This window comes from Arachis ipaensis, chromosome B3 (assembly GCF_059453495.1).
Source record: "Arachis ipaensis isolate K30076 ecotype BB chromosome B3, ASM5945349v1, whole genome shotgun sequence".
Lineage (NCBI taxonomy): Eukaryota > Viridiplantae > Streptophyta > Magnoliopsida > Fabales > Fabaceae > Arachis > Arachis ipaensis.
Window position 1 is genome coordinate 123,959,362 of NC_142438.1, and position 19,253 is coordinate 123,978,614.

The window sequence follows — 19,253 nt, forward strand, 5'->3', positions numbered from 1 at the left end:
TCACCTATATCCCAATAATTTTATAAATATCTATATCTCTGAATTGTTGTTGTGGCATTGAATATAATTCTTGAATTTTGTTATGCTGGTATTTTTTGTTCAAATTGGATTGTTAAATTTTTGTTGTTGAACTTGGATGGTTGTACTTGAAATTGAACACAATTCTGTAATTTTTGTTAAATTGTTGAATTTTTTCTATGATATTGAATTTACTGTTTTCATTTTTTTCTGAACAGGAATGGCATCGACTCAAGCTAATGCAAGTGAAAATCCGACTAACATTCCAGCTTCTCAGTTAGGAAGTGCAACTGGAATCGCTTGTAAAAGGAAAGTTGCTAAGAATGCTCTTGGAAGTAGAACTAATGTAGGATGGGAGCACAGAATATCTGTTGGAGAAGATGAAAAGAAGATACAATGTAAATAGTGTCATAAGACTTTTTTAGGAGGAGTTTATAGATTGAAACACCACCTAGCAGGAACTCAAAAAGATGTTGGGGCTTGTACAACTGTTAGTGATGAAGTTAAGAAGCTAATGTGGGATGTTGTGAGTGGGTTGCAAGTGAATTTGATGAAGAAAACAAACATGGGTGGGGCAAGCCCAGGAGAAGCTACTAAAGAAGTTGACACTACCGGTGAAAAAAGAAAGGGAAAAGAACTAAATGGCAACATATTTAAGAAAACATGCATTAGTACTCAAACAACAATCAACAATATATTTAAGAAGAATTTGAGAGAGGAAGTATGTTTAGAGATTAGTACTCTTTTCCACAATAATGGCATCCCCTTTAATGTTTCAAGGAGCAAGGAATACAGTAGAATATTTGAGAAAGCTATAAGATACGGACAAGAATTCAAGCCACCATCCTACCATGAATTAAGGGTGCCTCTTTTGAAGAAACACGTGGAGCTTGTTCAACAATCACTAGAGGAACATAGAGAATATTGGAAGCAGGTTGGTTGCACAATAATGATTGATGGTTGGACAGATAAGAGAAGATGAACCATCCTAAATTTTTTTGTTAATAGTCCTAAATGGACTATTTTTTTGAAATCCATTGATGCCTCTCACATTACTAAGACAGATGATAAAATCTTTAAAATGATAGATGATGTGGTTGAAGAGGTTGGTGAAGAAAATGTCATCCAAGTTGTCACCGACAATGCGGCTAACTACAAAGCTGCAGGAGAAATGCTAATGAAAAAGAGGAAAAAGTTGTTTTGGACGCCTTGTGCAGCACATTGCATTGATTTAATGTTAGAAGACTTGGAAAAAAAAGTAACACTTCACAAGGACACAATTTATAAAGGTAGAAAGATTACTACTTACATATATCCTAGAACTGCTCTTATTGCACTACTACACATCCACACTAAGGGAAAAGATTTGGTGAGGCCGGGTATGACCCATTTTGTAACTTCTTACCTTACTTTGGGATGTCTCAATGACAACAAAGGTTCCTTAATAAGAATGTTTCTTTCTGATCAATGGACTTCTAGTAAATTTGCAAAGACAAAAGATGGAAATATAATTGCAAGTGTGGTGTTAGATAAGGTATTTTGGAAGGAAGTCGTAATTTGCTTGAGGGCTGCCTACCCTCTTCTTCATGTGCTTCGTATGGTGGATTCAGAAGAAAAGCCGGCAATGGAATTTATTTATGATGAGTTTGGAAAACTCCAATTTAATTTTGATGATGAACAAATGTTATTGAAATATTTAATTACAAAATTATTAATTTGATTTTCATTAAACATGTGTTAATTAATAATTTTGTGATGCAGTTTTTGATTGGGCCGAAAATGAGATTCTGGTGCAAGCCCAATTCAGCCTTGGTATTAAATTATTGTGATCATAGTAGCTGAAACCATTGGGCCGAAAATAAAAAATTCTGGTGCAAGCCCAAATCAAAATTGCATTCAGCCTTGATTAATGTTTCTTTAGTTATGAGGCAGAATTGATTGTTATGTGGGCCAGAATAAGTTTCAATGCTCCAAGCCCAAAATTGTTTCTCATGCTTGATCCGAAAACAATTCATCAGGAAAGCAAATGTTATCATTTGCCATATGTCTTCTAACGGATCTCAAAGCTTGCCACATGATGGATTTCAAATTCACTCAATTATCATTAATAGCATGGGAACTATGAGAGAGATTATGAGTGACATGATTGATTTACTTTGTGCAGCACGCCACTCAAGCTAGGGAAGTAAAAGTTACTTTTTCTACCTAATGGTTTAACTTCATTTAATTACTTCTCTCTCATTTGTTTCTTCTCTCTCATTCATTCTTTCTTCTCTTTTCGGACAATACCTAGCAAACCATGAAAGCAAAAATGAGCTACCGAAATGAAAGAAGAACACTCTACAAGACCATCACAATGATGGCAAGAAAACATAACAAAATAAAAGTATGCTGTGGCTAAGATTTTCACCAAAAATGGTAAGATTTGGTGAGGTAATCTCGAGTTCTTCATACTCAAAAAGAAAGAAGAAGATTCGGCCAGCAAGGTAGAGATTCTTGGAGGCATGGCTTGTCTTTGATTCTGCTCAACCACCACAGGAAGTAGCTAGAGTGGCAAAGTGATGGAAGAGGCAGAGATTGGAGCAGAAGAAGCCATCATCATCATGAAGCATCAAGGGCCAGAAATCCATCTTGGAGAGCAAGCCAAGGATGGAGCACTCAGATTGATGAAGGGTGCTGACCAAGGAAGGACTAGAGGTAATTACATGTTGGGTTTTGCATGGTTATCTCTTCTCTCTCTGTGTGGCCGAACCGAATATGTTTCTTGGAGAAGAAGAAGTTGGCTTGGTTTTTTTTTTTTTGGCTTCAAAAGAGGAGGCTTCCCTCTTCTATAAAAAGAGAGAACAGCCATTGTTTGGAGCAAGGAGAAAGTTTGAGAGTGCAAGACACAGAATTCTCAGAGCTACCTAAGCTAACATTTTTCTCTTCTCCTTCAATGTATTATGTTTTGTAATTTTTCTGTTTAATTTTGTCATGTCTTGAGTCTCATGGAAAAAGGCAAACAGTGAGGTTTGTATGAAAAAGTCATAGAGCGGAAAAAGGCAGAGAGTGCAAAATTAAAAGAAAAAGCCATAGATGTCTGATGAGCGGATAATTTATACGCGTTTTGGCATTATTTTTAGTATGTTTTAGTATATTTTAATTAGTTTTTATTATATTTTTATTAGTTTTTAAATAAAAATCATATTTCTGGACTTTACTATGAGTTTGTGTGTTTTTCTGTGATTTCAGGTATTTTCTGGCTGAAATTGAGGGACCTGAGCAAAAATCTGATTAAGAGGCAGAAAAAGGACTGCAGATGCTATTGGATTCTGACCTCCTTGCACTCAAAGTGGATTTTCTGGAGCTACAGAAGCCCAATTGGTGCGCTCTCAATTGCGTTGGAAAGTAGACATCCTGGGCTTTCCAGTAATATATAATAGTCTATACTTTGCCCGAGATTTGATGGCCCAAATAGGTGTTCTAAGTCAGCTCAAGAATTCTGGCGTTTAACTCCAGAACTGGCACAAAAGCTGGAGTTAAACGCCCAAACTGGCACAAAAGCTGGCGTTTAACTCCAAGAAAAGTCTCTACACATGGAAGCTTCATTGCTCAGCCCAAGCACACACCAAGTGGGCCCGGAAGAAGATTTCTGCATTAATTACTGATTTCTGTAAACCCTAGGCTACTAGTTCTCTATAAATAGGACCTTATACTATTGTATTTTCATCTTTGATAAGTCTTATGCTATCTTAGACACGTTTAGAGGCTGGCCATTCGGCCATGTCTAGACCTTGTTCTTATGTATTTTCAACGGTGGAGTTTCTACACACCATAGATTAAGGTGTGGAGCTCTGCTGTTCTTCATGAATTAATACAAAGTACTATTATTTTTCTATTCAACTCAAGTCTGTTTCTTCTCCAAGATATTCATTCGTTCTTCAACTTGATGAATGTGATGATCCGTGACACTTATCATCATTCTCACCTATGAACATGTGCCTGACAACCACCTCTGTTCTACTAGCAATGGCTTGAATGCGTATCTCTTGGGTTTCTAATCTAAGATTGGAACCTTCGTGGTATAGGCTAGAATTATGGCGGCCATTCCTGAGATCCGGAACGTCTAAACCTTGTCTGTGGTATTCTGAGTAGGATCTGGGAAGGGATGACTGTGACGAGCTTCAAACTCGCGATTGTGGGGCGTGTGACAGACCCAAAAGGATCAATGGATCCTATTCCGACATGATCGAGAATCGATAGATGATTAGCCGTGTGGTGACAGCGCATTTGGAACGTTTTCACTGAGAGGACGGGAAGTAGCCATTGACAACGGTGATGCCCAACATAAAGCTTGCCATGGAAAGGAGTATGAATGATTGGAAGAAGGCAATAGGAAAGCAGAGGTTCAGGAGGAACAAAGCATCTTCATACGCTTATCTGAAATTCCAACCAAAGAATTACATAAGTATCTCTATCTTTATTTTATGTTTTATTTATCTTTTAATTACCAATTCTCCATCACCATCTGAATTCACCTGACTGAGATTTACAAGGTGACCATAGCTTGCTTCAAGCCGACAGTCTCCGTGGGATCGACCCTTACTCACGTAAGGTATTACTTGGATGACCCAGTGCACTTGCTGGTTAGTTGTGTGGAATTGTGACAAAGTGTGATTCATGTTTAAGAGCTTCAAGTCCTTTGGTGCCATTGTTGATGATCACAATTTCGCATACCAAGTTTTTGGCGCCGTTGCCGGGGATTGTTCGAGTTTGGACAACTGACGGTTCATCTTGTTGCTTAGATTAGGTACTTTTCAGAATTTTTAGGAATGAATTCTAGAGTTTCAAGATGATGTTCTTATCATCACAAAAGCTGATTGATTCTCATCAATTTAGCTGTTGAATGTAATGTCCTGCTGAAGCTTGGCCAAACATGTCTAATCTTTTTAGACTGAAGCTTTAGACTAACATTGCATGATTCCTGGAATTCTTATTAAAAGTTTTGATTCTCTTTATTTTCTTTTCCATATAAGTTTCGAAAATCACAAAAAAATTTATAAAATCATAAAAAAAATTTATGTTTCTTGTTTGAGTCTAGTATCAATTTTTAAGTTTGGTGTCAATTGCATTCTTCTTGCATTTTTCGAAAACATGCAATATGTTCTTCATTAATCTTCAAGTTGTTCTTGATGATTTCATTGCTCTGATCTTTAAATTCGCTTGTTTTGTGTGTTTTGTTATTTCTCATGTGCATTCTCAATTTGTTAGTGTCTCCTATATGAAAATTTTTAAGTTTGGTGTCCTGCATGCATTGTTCATTTGATCTTAGTTGCATTTTTTGTTATTTCTCATCATTAAAAATTCAAAAATATTTTCAAAACTATGTATTTTCAAGTCAATAATACAGAGAATTGAAGATTCAGAATATTCAGCAGAGGAATCAAATAGAAAAAGCTGGGCATTCAAAACGCCCAGTGAAGAAGGAAAACTGGCGTTTAAACGCCAGCCAGGGTACCTGACTGGGCGTTTAACGCCCAAAAAGGTAGCATTCTGGGCGTTAAACGCCATAATGGATGCCATTCTAGACGTTTAACGCCAGGATGACACAAGAGGGAAGATTTTGTTTTTAATTCAAATTTTTTTCAAATCTTCATATTTTTTTTCAAAATCAAATCTTTTTCAAATCATATCTTTTCAATCATATCTCTTCAAAATCAATTTATTTCCATTTTTTATTTTATTATTATTTTCGAAAATCCTTGATATAATTAAAGATTTACTTCAAAATTTTCAAGTTGTTACTTGCCTATTAAGAAAGGATCAAACTTTAAATTTTAGAATCATATCTTTTAATTTCTTGTTAGTCAAGTAATCAACTTTAATTTAAAAAAAAAACTTTCTTTTTCTAAATTGATTTTCAGTCATATCTTTTCAATCATATCTTTTCAATTACATCTTTTTCAAAATTAATTTTCAATCATATCTTTTTAATTTCTAATTTCAAAATCTTTTTCAAAAATCACTTTATTTCTTTTCCAATCTAAATTTTCGAAAATATCAATCAAATTTTCAAATTTCTTTTAATTATTTCAAAATCTTTTTAATTTATTTTTGAAAATTCTTCCCCTCTTCTCACATCCTTCTATTTAAAGGACTAACACTCCTCCTCAAGGTACAATTCGAACTCCCTCCTTCTTTATATGTTCGAATTTTATTCTATCTACCTCCTCCTTCTATTCTTTTCCTCTGACACCTCAAGGAATCTCTATACTGTGACATAGAGGATTCTCTACTTTCTTATTCTCTTCTCTTTCATATGAGCAGGAACAAAGATAAAGGCATACTTGTTCAAGCTGATCCTGAACCTGAAAGGACCTTGAAGAGAAAGCTAAGAGAAGCTAAAGAACAATTCTCTTTAGAGGGCCTAACAGAGCTTTTCAAGGAAGAAGAAACCATGGCAGCCGAAAACAACAATGCCAACAATGCAAGGAAGGTGCTTGGTGACTTTACTGCACCTACTCCCGACTTCTATGAGAGAAGCATCTCAATCCCTGCCATTGGAGCAAACAACTTTGAGCTTAAGCCTCAATTAGTTTCTCTAATGCAACAGAATTGCAAGTTTCATGGACTTCCATTGGAAGATCCTCATCAGTTCTTAGCTGAATTCTTGCAAATCTGTGACACTGTCAAGACCAATGGGGTTGACCCTGAAGTCTACAGACTCATGCTTTTTCCTTTTGCTGTAAGAGACAGAGCTAGGACATGGTTGGATTCACAACCTAAAGAAAGCCTGAACTCTTGGGAAAAGCTAGTTAATGACTTCTTGGCAAAGTTCTTTCCACCTCAAAAATTGAGCAAGCTTAGAGTGGAAGTCCAAACCTTCAGACAGAAGGAAGGTGAATCCCTCTATGAAACTTGGGAAAGATACAAGCAACTGATCAGAAGATACCCTTCTGACATGCTTTCAGAATGGAGCATCATAGGTATTTTCTATGATGGTCTGTCTAAACTATCCAAGATGTCATTGGATAGCTCTGCTGGAGGATCTCTTCATCTGAAGAAGACGCCTGCAGAAGCTTAGGAACTCATTGAAATGGTTGCAAATAACCAATTCATGTACACTTCTGAAAGGAATCCTGTGAATAATGGGACAAATCAGAAGAAAGGAGTTCTTGAAATTGATACTCTGAATGCCATATTGGCTCAGAATAAAATATTGACCCAACAAGTCAATATGATTTCTCAGAGTCTGTCTGGAATGCAAGCAGCAACAGGCAGTGCTAAGGAAGCTTCCTCTGAAGAAGAAGCTTATGATCCTGAGAACCCAGGAATGGAAGAGGTGAATTATATGGGAGAACCCTATGGAAATACCTATAATCCTTCATGGAAAAATCATCTAAATATCTCATGGAAGGATCAACAGAGACCTCAACAAGGTTTCAATAACAATAATGATGGAAGAAACAGGTTTAGCAATAGCAAGCCTTTTCCATCATCTTCTCAGCAACAGACAGAGAATTCTAAGCAGAGCCACTCTGGCTTAGCAATCATTGTCTCTGATCTAATTAAAACCACTCAAAGTTTCATGACTGAAACAAGGTCCTCCATTAGAAATTTGAAGGCACAAGTGGGTCAGCTGAGTAAGAAAATTACTGAACTCCCTCCTAGTACTCTCCCAAGCAATACAGAAGAGAATCCAAAAAGAGAGTGCAAGGCCATAACCACAACCCACATGGCCGAACCTGGAGAGGAGGAAGAGGCAGTGATCTCTACTGAGGAAGACCTCAATGGACGTCCACTGACCTCCATGGAGTTCCGTAAAGAGGAACCATGGGAATCTGAGGCTCACACTGAGACCATAGAGATTCTAGTAAATTTACTTTTGCCATTAATGAGCTCTGATGAGTATTCCTCCTCTGAAGAGGATGAAGATATTACTGAAGAGCAAGTTGCTAAGTACCTTGGAGCAATCATGAAGCTAAATGCCAAGTTGTTTGGTAATGAGACTTGGGAGGATGAACCTCCATTGCTCATCAAAGAACTGGATGACTTGACTAGGCAGAGATTACCTCTGAAGAGACAAGATCCTGGAAAGTTCTCAATCCCTTGTACCATAGGCACCATGACCTTTGAGAAGGCTCTGTGTGACCTGGGGTCAAGTATAAACCTTATGCCTCTCTCTGTAATGAAGAAGCTAAGGATCATTGAGGTACAAGCTGCAAGAATCTCACTGGAGATGGCAGACAATTCAAAGAAATAGGCTTATGGACTTGTAGAGGATGTCTTGGTAAAGGTTGAAGGCCACTACATCCCTGCTGACTTCATAATCCTAGAGACTGGGAAGTGTATGGAGTAATCTATCATCCTTGGCAGACCCTTCCTAGCCACAGCAAAAGCTGTGATTGATGTTGACAGAGGAGAATTGATCATTCAAGTGAATGGAGACTCCCTTGTGTTTAAAGCTCAAGGATATCCCTCTGTCACCATGGAGAGGAAGCATGAAGAGCTTCTCTCAATACAGAGTCAAACAGAGCCCCCACAGTCAAACTCTAAGTTTGGTGTTGTGAGGCCACAACCAAAATTTAAGTTTGGTGTTGAACCCCCACATTCAAACTCTAAGTTTGGTGTTGGGAGGTTCCAACATTGCTCTGAATATCTGTAAAGCTCCATGAGAGCCACTGTCAAGCTATTGACATTAAAGAAACGCTTGTTGGGAGGCAACCCAATTTTTACTTATCTATATTTTCTTTTGTTATTTTATGTTTTTTATAGGTTGATGATCATGTGAAGTCACAAAAATAATTGAAAAAGCAAAAACAGAAGAAAAAACAGAATGAAAAATAGAACACCCTGGAGGAGAAACTTACTGGTGTTTAAACGCCAGTAAGGGTAGCAGAATGGGCGTTAAACGCCCAGTCTGGCACCATTCTGGGCGTTTAACGCCAGAAATGGGCACCAGACTAGCGTTTAACGCCAAGAATGGGCAAGAAGCTGGCGTTAAACGCCAGAAATGGGCAGCAGCCTGGCGTTTAACGCCAGGATTGGCAGCAAGGGGCGTTTTGCACGCCACATGGTGCAAGGATGAGAAATCCTTGACACCTCAGGATATGTGGACCCCACAGGATCCCCACCTACCCCACCTCTCTCTCTTCTTCACCCATTCACCAATCACCTCAATACCTCTTCCCCAAAAACCCCTCACCTATCAAACCCCACCATTCTCTTCACTACTCACATCCATCCTTCATAAAACCCCACCTACCTCACCATTCAAATTCAAACCACTTTTCCACCCAAACTCATCCATAATGGCCGAACCATACCCCCCCTCTCCACTTCTATATAAACCCATCTTCACTCCTTCATTTTCACACAACCTAACCACTACTTCTCCCCCTTGGCCGAAACACAAAGCCCCATCCATCTCCTCTATTTCTTCTTCTACTCTCTTCTTTCTTCTTTTGCTCGAAGACAAGCAACCTTCTAAGTTTGGTATGATAAAAGCTAAAGCTTTTTTGTTTTTCCATAACCATTAATGGCACCAAAGGCTGGAGAAACCTCTAGAAAGAGGAAAGGGAAGGCAAAAGCTTCCACCTTCGAGTCATGGGAGATGGAGAGATTCCTCTCAAGGGTGCATCAAGACCACTTCTATGAAGTTGTGGCCAAGAAGAAGGTGATCCCCGAGGTCCCTTTTAAGCTCAAAAAGGGCGAATATCTAGAGATCCGACATGAGATCTGAAGAAGAGATTGGGAAGTTCTTACCAATCCCATTCAACAAGTCGGAATCTTAATGGTTCAAGAGTTTTATGCCAATGCATGGATCACCAAGAACCATGATCAAAGTGTGAACCTGGACCCCAAGAATTGGCTTACAATGGTCTGAGGGAAATACTTAGACTTTAGTCCGGAAAATGTAAGGTTGGCATTCAACTTGCCCATGATGCAAGGAGATGCAGACCCATACACTAGAAGGGTCAACTTTGATCAAAGGTTGGACCAAGTCCTCATGGACATCTGTGAAGAGGGCGCTCAATGGAAGAGAGATTCAAGAGGGAAGCCGGTTCAACTAAGAAGGCATGACCTCAAGCCCGTGGCTAGGGGATGGTTGGAGTTCATCCAACGCTCAATCATTCCTACTAGCAACCGATCTGAAGTTATATCCCAAGAACTCTACAAGGTGGCGGACAAGTCCTCCACTGTGGCAAGGTTAGCCTTCCCTCATCTTATTTGTCACCTCTGCAATTCAGCTGGAATTGACAAAGAGAAAGATATCATCATTGATGAGGACAAGCCCATCACTAAGAAAAGGATGGAGCAAACAAGAGATCCCACTCATGGACAAGAGCATGAGGAATTTCTTCATTATGAAATCCCTGAGATGCCTCAAGGGATGCATTTTCCTTCACAAAACTATTGGGAGCAAATCAACACCTCCCTAGGAGAATTAAGTTCCAATATGGGACAACTAAGGGTGGAGCACCAAGAGCATTCCATCCTCCTCCATGAAATTAGAGAAGACCAAAGAACCATGAGAGACGAGCAACAAAGGCAAGGAAGAGACATTGAGGAGCTCAAGCACTCCATAAGATCTTCAAGAGGAAGAACAAGCCGCCATCACTAAGGTGGACCCGCTCTTTAATTTTCTTGTTCTTTATTTTCCTGTTTTTCGAATTTTTATGCTTATGTTTATCTATGTTTGTGTCTTTATTACATGATCATTAGTGTCTATACCATGAAGCTATGAAAATGAATCCATCACCTTTCTTAAAAGAAAATTTTTTTAATTGAAAAAGAAAAAGAAGTGCATGAATTTCAAATTTTAAAACAGTTTAATTATTTTGATGTGGTGGCAATGCTATTGTTTTTCTGAATGAATGCGTGAACAGTGCATATTTTTGAATTTGTTGATTCATGAATGTTAAAATTGTTGGCTCTTGAAAGAATGATGAGAAAAGGAGAAATGTTATCTGATGATCTGAAAAATCATAAAAGTGATTCTTGAAGCAAGAAAAAGCAGTGAAAAGCTTCCAGAAAAAAAAGGATATATGCGAAAAAAAAAAGAAAGAGAAAAGAAAAAGAAAAGCAAGCAGAAAAAGGCAATACCCCTTTAAACCAAAAGGCAAGGGTGATAAAAAGGATCCAAGGCTTTCAGCATCAGTGGATAGGAAGGCCCACAGGAATAAAATTCTGGCCTAAGCGGCTCAACCAAGCTGTCCCTAACCATGTGCTTGTGGCGTGAAGGTGTCAAGTGAAAACTTGAGACTGAGCGGTTAAAGTCGTGGTCCAAAGCAAAAAGAAGAGTGTGCTTAAGAACCCTGGATACCTCTAATTGGGGACTCTAGCAAAGCTGAGTCACAATCTGAAAAGGTTCACCCAGTTATGTGTCTGTGGCATTTATGTATCCGGTGGTAATACTAGAAAACAAAGTGCTTAGGGCCACGGCCAAGACTCATAAAGTAGCTGTGTTCAAGAATCAACATACTTAACTAGGAGAATCAATAACACTATCTGGATTCTGAGTTCCTATAGATGCCAATCATTCTGAACTTCAAGGAATAAAGTGAGATGCCAAAACTATTCAGAAGCAAAAAGCTAAAAGCCCCGCTCATCTAATTAATACTGATTGATGTGCATAAACTTGATATGCTACGATTTAGGAAATTGCACGATCGGCAAAATTCCTTCCGGCAAGTGCACCGGTTATCGTCAAGTAAAAACTCACAATAGAGTGAGGTCGAATCCCACAAGGATTGGTTGAGTGAGCAATTCGGATTAGAAGTATGTTCTAGTTGAGCGGAATCAAGATTTAGATGAGAATTGCGGAATGTAAAATTGCATGAATTAAAGAGCGAGAAGCTAAATTGCTGAAATTAAAAGGGATGGGGGTGATTGCATGAATTTAATTGCAGAATGTAAAGAGAAAGTGGTAAATCAGAAATGGGGAGTTCATTGGGTGTTAGGAGATATTGAGATCTCCGAATCAAAACAACTTTTATCCCTTCCTCAACCAATGCATTCATTGAATTTTTCTTGGCAATCTTATATGATTGGATCCCAATCCCTTGGCTCACCAATTCTCTCTAAAAACAAACAAATTCCCAATCCCTTGGTTTAAATGTTCATAAGAAGAGATGATGCTCGATCACTGATTATACCACACAGTTTCTTGAACCACAATTTGGTAGGATTACATGTCACAATATCCATCCAAACCCCAATCCAATTCACTGTGAGAAAGCTTCTCTAGCATGAATCCTCCATTCGTTTCCCAAGGTTCCGAAGGATTCCAATTATAGGTAGTTTCTTTCCCAAGACAACTACCCAATGGAATTAGATCGAGAAGCTTTCTAACAAAATTCAAGAGAAAAGATTGAAGAAGAAGATAAAACTATTATTGATTCATTGAATTACAATAGAGCTCCCTAACCCAATGAAAGGGGTTTAGTGAGTCATAGCTCTGAATTCAATTACAAAACTAAAAGAAAATGATCCAAAGTTCTCCGTGTAAAAAAAAGTTCTAACTAACTTAAATTCTATCCTATTTATACACTTTCTAAATTGAGCTTCTGTTGTGTTTCTTGGGCTTTGAGGCCTTTCCCTGATTTCCTTTTGCTTTGGGTTTATGGTCCATAATCCTGATGAGGCTGTGATCCAATTCTGTAACATTCATTGAGCAAACTTAGTGATAAACAAGTAATGACACAAGACTCAACAAATTGAAGCTCCAGACTCATCAATCCTTCAGGCCCAATCCCATAAACATGATATTCAATTGGGTTTCATACCATAATACGTTTAAGTTAATGTTTGTGCTCAAATGCTAACTTAAACTTCAATATATTTGGCCCAGAAACCCCTTTCAAAAAGTGGCGTTTAAGTTGAAGTTTAAGTTTCAGTTTAAGGTTAAACTGAAACTTAAACGTGGAAATGGAAGAAAGCAACCCAGGAGTGTGAAATGTCGAACACGTTTAAGCTTCAGTTTAAGGTTAAACTGAAGCTTAAACGTGGAAATGAAGAAAGCAACCCTGGAGGAGCAATTGGGTCGAACACGTTTAAGCTTCAGTTTAAGGTTAAACTGAAGCTTAAACGTGGAAATGGGAAAGCAACCCTGGAGGAGAGAAATAGTCGAACACGTTTAAGCTCCAGTTTAAGGTTAAACTGGAGCTTAAACGTGGAAATGCTCCTGGTGCCTTTCTTACTTCTGGCGTTTAACCTCCAGTTTAAGGTTAAACTGGAGGTTAAACATGGAAATGCTTCCTGGTGAGAAATTGTGTCGAACACGTTTAAGCTCCAGTTTAAGGTTAAACTGGAGCTTAAACGTGGAAATGCTCCCTTGGTGAAATTCTCATTCTGGCGTTTAACTTCCAGTTTAAGGTTAAACTGGAGGTTAAACGCCAGTTCCAGCATTTCTTAGCCTTCATGATTCTGGCGTTTAAGCTCCAGTTTAGGCTTAAACTGGAACTTAAACGCCATTTCCAGCATTATATGGCTTGGTAGTTTAAGTTCCAGTTTAAGCTTAAACTGGAACTTAAACTCCACATGTGATATTCAAGCTTCCTTTATTGATTTTGTTGCTTCCTTGCCTAGCCTCTTCTTCCCTAAAATCATCCAAACAATTGCATCAAAGTCTTGCAAAATTTCATGAGAAATCTTCCATTTATAGCATTCAAGTAATATAACTAAAAACTCATGGAATTTGCATCAAAATCATACTGTTTGGATGGTTCATTGCTTTGTTATTCATTTAACCATTCTTGGTTACTTTAAGCTCAAGAAAATGCATAAAACAACTAAAACTAACAGAAAAATGCTAGTAAAACTAGCCTAAGATGCCTTGGCATCACTGATCTTAATAGATGTTTTTGGAATTCATTGTATATTCTCTTCTTTTTATCTTATTTGATTTTCAGTTGCTTGGGGACAAGCAATAATTTAAGTTTGGTGTTGTGATGAGCGAATAATTTATACGCTTTTTGGCATTGTTTTTAGTATGTTTTTAGTATATTTTAATTAGTTTTTATTATATTTTTATTAGATTTTAAATAAAAATCATATTTCTGGACTTTACTATGAGTTTGTGTGTTTTTCTGTGATTTCAGGTATTTTCTGGCTGAAATTGAGGGACCTGAGCAAAAATCTGATTCAGAGGCTGAAAAAGGATTGCAGATGCTGTTGAATTCTGACCTCCCTGCACTCAAAGTAGATTTTCTGGAGCTACAGAAGCCTAATAGGTACGCTTTCAATTGCGTTAGAAAGTAGACATCCTGGGCTTTCCAGCAATATATAATAGTTCATACTTTGCCTGATATTTGATGGCCCAAACAGGCGTTCTAAGTCAGCTCAAGAATTTTGGCGTTTAACTCCAGAACTGGCACAAAAGCTGGAGTTAAACGCCCAAACTGGCACAAAAGCTGGCGTTTAACTCCAAGAAAAGTCTCTACACATGGAAGCTTTAATGCTCAGCCCAAGCACACACCAAGTGGGCCCGGAAGAAGATTTCTGCATTAATTACTGATTTCTGTAAACCCTAGGCTACTAGTTCTCTATAAATAGGACCTTATACTATTGTATTTTCATCTTTGATAAGTCTTATGCTATCTTAGACACGTTTGGAGGCTGGCCATTCGGCCATGCCTAGACCTTATTCTTATGTATTTTCAACGGTGGAGTTTCTACACACCATAGATTAAGGTGTGGAGCTCTGCTGTTCTTCATGAATTAATACAAAGTACTATTGTTTTTCTATTCAACTCAAGTCTATTTCTTCTCCAAGATATTCATTCGTTCTTCAACTTGATGAATGTGATGATCTGTGACACTCATCATCATTCTCACCTATGAACATGTGCCTGACAACCACCTCTGTTCTACTAGCAATGGCTTGAATGCGTATCTCTTGGGTTTCTAATCTAAGATTGGAACCTTCGTGGTATAGGCTAGAATTATGGCGGCCATTCCTGAGATCCGGAACGTCTAAACCATGTCTGTGGTATTCTGAGTAGGATCTAGGAAGGGATGACTGTGACGAGCTTCAAACTCGCGATTGTGGGGTGTGTGACAGATGCAAAAGGATCAATGGATCCTATTCCGACATGATCGAGAACCGACAGATGATTAGCCGTGCGGTGACAGCGTATTTGGAACGTTTTCACTGAGAGGACGGGAAGTAGCCATTGACAACGGTGATGCCCAACATAATGCTTACCATGGAAAGGAGTATGAATGATTGGAAGAAGGCAATAGGAAAGCAGAGGTTCAGGAGGAACAAAGCATCTTCATACGCTTATCTGAAATTCCAACCAAAGAATTATATAAGTATCTCTATCTTTATTTTATGTTTTATTTATCTTTTAATTATCAATTCTCCATCACCATCTGAATTCGCCTGACTGAGATTTACAAGGTGACCATAGCTTGCTTCAAACCGACAGTCTCCGTGGGATTGACCCTTACTCACGTAAGGTATTACTTGGACGACCCAGTGCACTTGCTGGTTAGTTGTGTGGAATTGTGACAAAGTGTGATTCACGTTTAAGAGCTCCAAGTCCTTTGGCGCCATTGTTGATGATCACAATTTCTCATACCAATGTCCTTAGAGTTCATTTGTTCATCTATGTTATGTTTCATGATTCTGTGGGAATCCCCTTGTAAGTTGGGTTAGCACTTTACAGATTGTAATCAGGAAGATTATAGTGAAATTCCATCATGTTTGTGATGGAGACTGGATGTAGGCTGCACTGCACTTAGCAGCTGAACCAGGATATATCTGGGTGTAACTTTCTCTCTTCTCTTCTCCATTTTTGTTCTGACTGCACAGGAGCTAAAACCGAAAAATATCTCGTGTCAAGTGACGAGACAAAAAGAAAAGTCTCGTGGCTGGGGACGAGACAAAAGAAAAAGTCTCGTGGCTAGTCACGAGATAAAAAGACAAAAAGTTTCCAAAGTTGGTTTCAAAGGTCAGCAAGTATTATCAAGCAAAAGGGGGGCTAAGATTCAACCCCCCCTTCTCTTAGCCACTGATAACCATCAATTGGTATCAGAGCTTGGTCTCAAAGAGATCAAGCTTTGCAGCTTGGAGTAAAGATCCTCATGGCAGAAAATAGTGGCTCAAGTTTGGTGTCCTACAATCTGACCGAAGGACAATCAAGCAACAGACCCCCTCTTTTCAATGGAAAAAACTATACCTATTGGAAGGAGAGGATGAAGATATTTGTACAAGCAGTGGATTACAGACTTTGGAAGATCATCCTGGAAGGGCCTCAATATCCAACTGTTACAAGTGCCGAAGGAGTTGTTTCTCTTAAACCAGAAGCAAGTTGGACGGATGAAGATAGAAAAAAGGTGGAGCTTAACGCCAAAGCTATCAATCTGCTCAACTGTGCTATCAGCTTTGAGGAGTACCGATGGGTATCACGTTGCACAACAGCAAAGGAAATCTGGGATAAACTCCTAGTTACTCATGAAGGAACAACCATTGTGAAAAAGACCAGGATTGATATGTTAAACAGAGAGTATGAAATGTTTGCAATGAAGGAAGGAGAATCCATTGATGAGATGTTTGAACGCTTCAACACCATTATTGTTGGCTTGGATGCTATGGGAATCAAGTATCCTGAATCTGTGCTAGTGAGAAGAGTGTTGAGATGTCTCACAAAAGAGTGGGAAACAAAAGCTTTAATTATCTCTGAGAGTAGTGGTCTTGATTCTATGACTTATGATGATTTGAGAGGAAATTTACTTGCTTTTGAAAACACCTACTTAAAAAAAGATTCAAAAAAGAAAGGAATAGCTTGTTCTTCTGTCACTAACCCTCTGGATGATGAATCCAGTGATAACTCATCTGAAAATGAATTTGTGTTGTTTGCAAAAAATTCAGGAAAATGATGAAGCTCAAAGGCAAAGGCAGCAGCTCAAGGAAAATGAAGAAAGACCTTAGCAAAGTAACTTGTTACAATTGCAAGGAAATGGGGCATTTCAAATCTGATTATCCCAAGTTAAAGAAGGAAGATAAGCCAAAAAGAGGAAAGAAGAAGGGACTGATGGCTTCATGGGAAGATTTGGAAAATGACTCGGATGATGATGATGAAGAATCTGAGACCAAGTCACAACCTTGTCTCATGGCAGATCACATAGATCAGGTAGTCTTTCATAACCCTAACACTGAAGATCTTCATCTTATGATAGACCACCTTTCTGAAAAAATAAGATGTTTTCTGCTGGAAAATCAAGAACTTTAACAACAAATCACCATTCTTAAAGCTGAAAACAGTTTTCTTAAAGAAAAAGTGAGGGAGGCCGAAACTGCTTGTGATCTTGTTGAAGAAAATAAGCAGTTAAAAGCCCAAATTAAGAGCTGTGAAAGTGATCATTCCGTCCTTGCATATGTAGACTGTTTTAAAAGAAATGAAGAGTTGCTTAACGAAGTTAAGAGGCTTAAGGAAGACTTAGCCAAGTTCACTCAAAGTTATGAAAATCTGAATCAAATCTTGGCTAGTCAAAAACCTCTTTATGATAAGGCTGGGTTAGGGTTTTATAAATCTGCTGAAAAATCTCATTTTGAAAACTTTGCTTCATCCTCTAATGATACAAGGTTTCAAGATCCCACCTACTTTAACAAAACAGCAACTCCAAGATTTTGTAGACTATGTAATCGAAATGGACACTTTCCTATTCAATGTTTTTTTGGTGAAAGAATGATTGGTGATAAAGTTTGTAAAGTTATTTTTTTATTACAATGGCTTAGGACATAGGAGATGGTTTAACGTGAAAGGATCCAAGAAAATTTGGATACCTAAGGTCACTTGAGCTTGTTTTGTAGGTGTGCCTAGCATCTAAACGGAAAGAAAATATGTGGTATATGGATAGCGGATGCTCTAGGCACATGACCGGAAAGACAACCTTCTTCATAAAGCTTGATGAATATGATGGAGGACTTGTCACTTTCGGTGATAATGCAAAAGAAAAAATAGTGGCTGTTGGGAAAGTTGGTAAAAATTTTTCATCTTGTATAAATGATGTTCTTCTTCTACATGGTTTGAAACATAATTTACTTAGTGTTAGTCAATTATGTGATTTAGGCTTTGAGGTTATTTTTAGGAAGTTTGTTTGTTTAGTTGTTTGTGAGAAAACTGGGGATATTTTATTTGAAGCTAAAAGATGCAATAATGTGTATGGATTGACTCTTGAGGACCTAAAAGAACAAAATGTGACATGCTTTACATCTCTTGAATCTGAAAAATGGCTATGGCATAGAAAGTTGGGTCATGCAAGCATGTACCAAATTTCTAAGCTTGTTAAGAAAAATCTGGTTAGAGGAATTCCAAACATCAAATTTGATAAGGATCTTACTTGTGATGCTTGCCAATTGGGCAAACAAGTAAAATCCTCCTTTAAACCTAAAGATGGAATCTCAACCAAAAGGCCATTAGAGATGCTATATATTGATCTTTTTGGACCAACAAGAACTCAAAGTTTAGGAGGTAAACACTATGGTCTTGTAGTGGTAGATGATTACTCTAGATTTGGTTGGGTACTGTTCCTTGCTCATAAAAATGATGCTTTTCATGCCTTCTCCACTCTTTGCAAGAAAATTCAAAATGAAAAGGATTTAAAAATTGCCCATTTAAGAAGTGATCACGGAAGAGAATTTGAAAACCAAGACTTTGAAAAATTCTGTGATGACTTAGGAATTTCTCATAACTTTTCATGCCCTAGAACCCCCCAACAAAATGGGGTGGTTAAAAGAAGGAATAGGAGCCTTCAAGAGATGACTAGGGCTATGCTTTGTGGGAATGAGGTCCCTAAATTTTTATGGGCAGAAGCTGTGAATACAGCTTGTTACATTTTGAATAGGACAATTATTAGAAAAGGGTTGAAGAAAACCCCTTATGAGCTATGGAAAGGAACCCCTCCAAATCTTAAGCACTTTCATGTTTTTGGATGCAAATGCTTTGTACTTAACAATAAAGAAAACCTTGGAAAGTTTGATCCAAAATCCTATGAAGGAGTGTTTGTTGGATATTCCACCACAAGCAAGGCTTATAGAATTTATCTCAAAGAGCATAGAACCATAGAGGAATCCATACCCGTTACTTTTTGTGATTCTAACTTAATTCCCAGTGCTGTGATAGATAATGATTCAGATGGTGAAGAGGCTGGAACAAGTGAAGAAAATCCCAAATCTGCTCAAAACGAAGAATCTGCCAGTCCAGTTTTGTCTCGTCAGATTGGAGGAGATATTTCCGTTTTATCTC

At 38.1% G+C, this 19,253-nt stretch overlaps 1 pseudogene; it reads left to right on the plus strand.

Moving 5' to 3' along the window:
* Nucleotides 1–238: 238 nt before the first annotated feature.
* The window catches only part of LOC110266341 (uncharacterized), a 37,743-nt pseudogene continuing 18,728 nt past the window's right edge, over nt 239–19,253 (plus strand).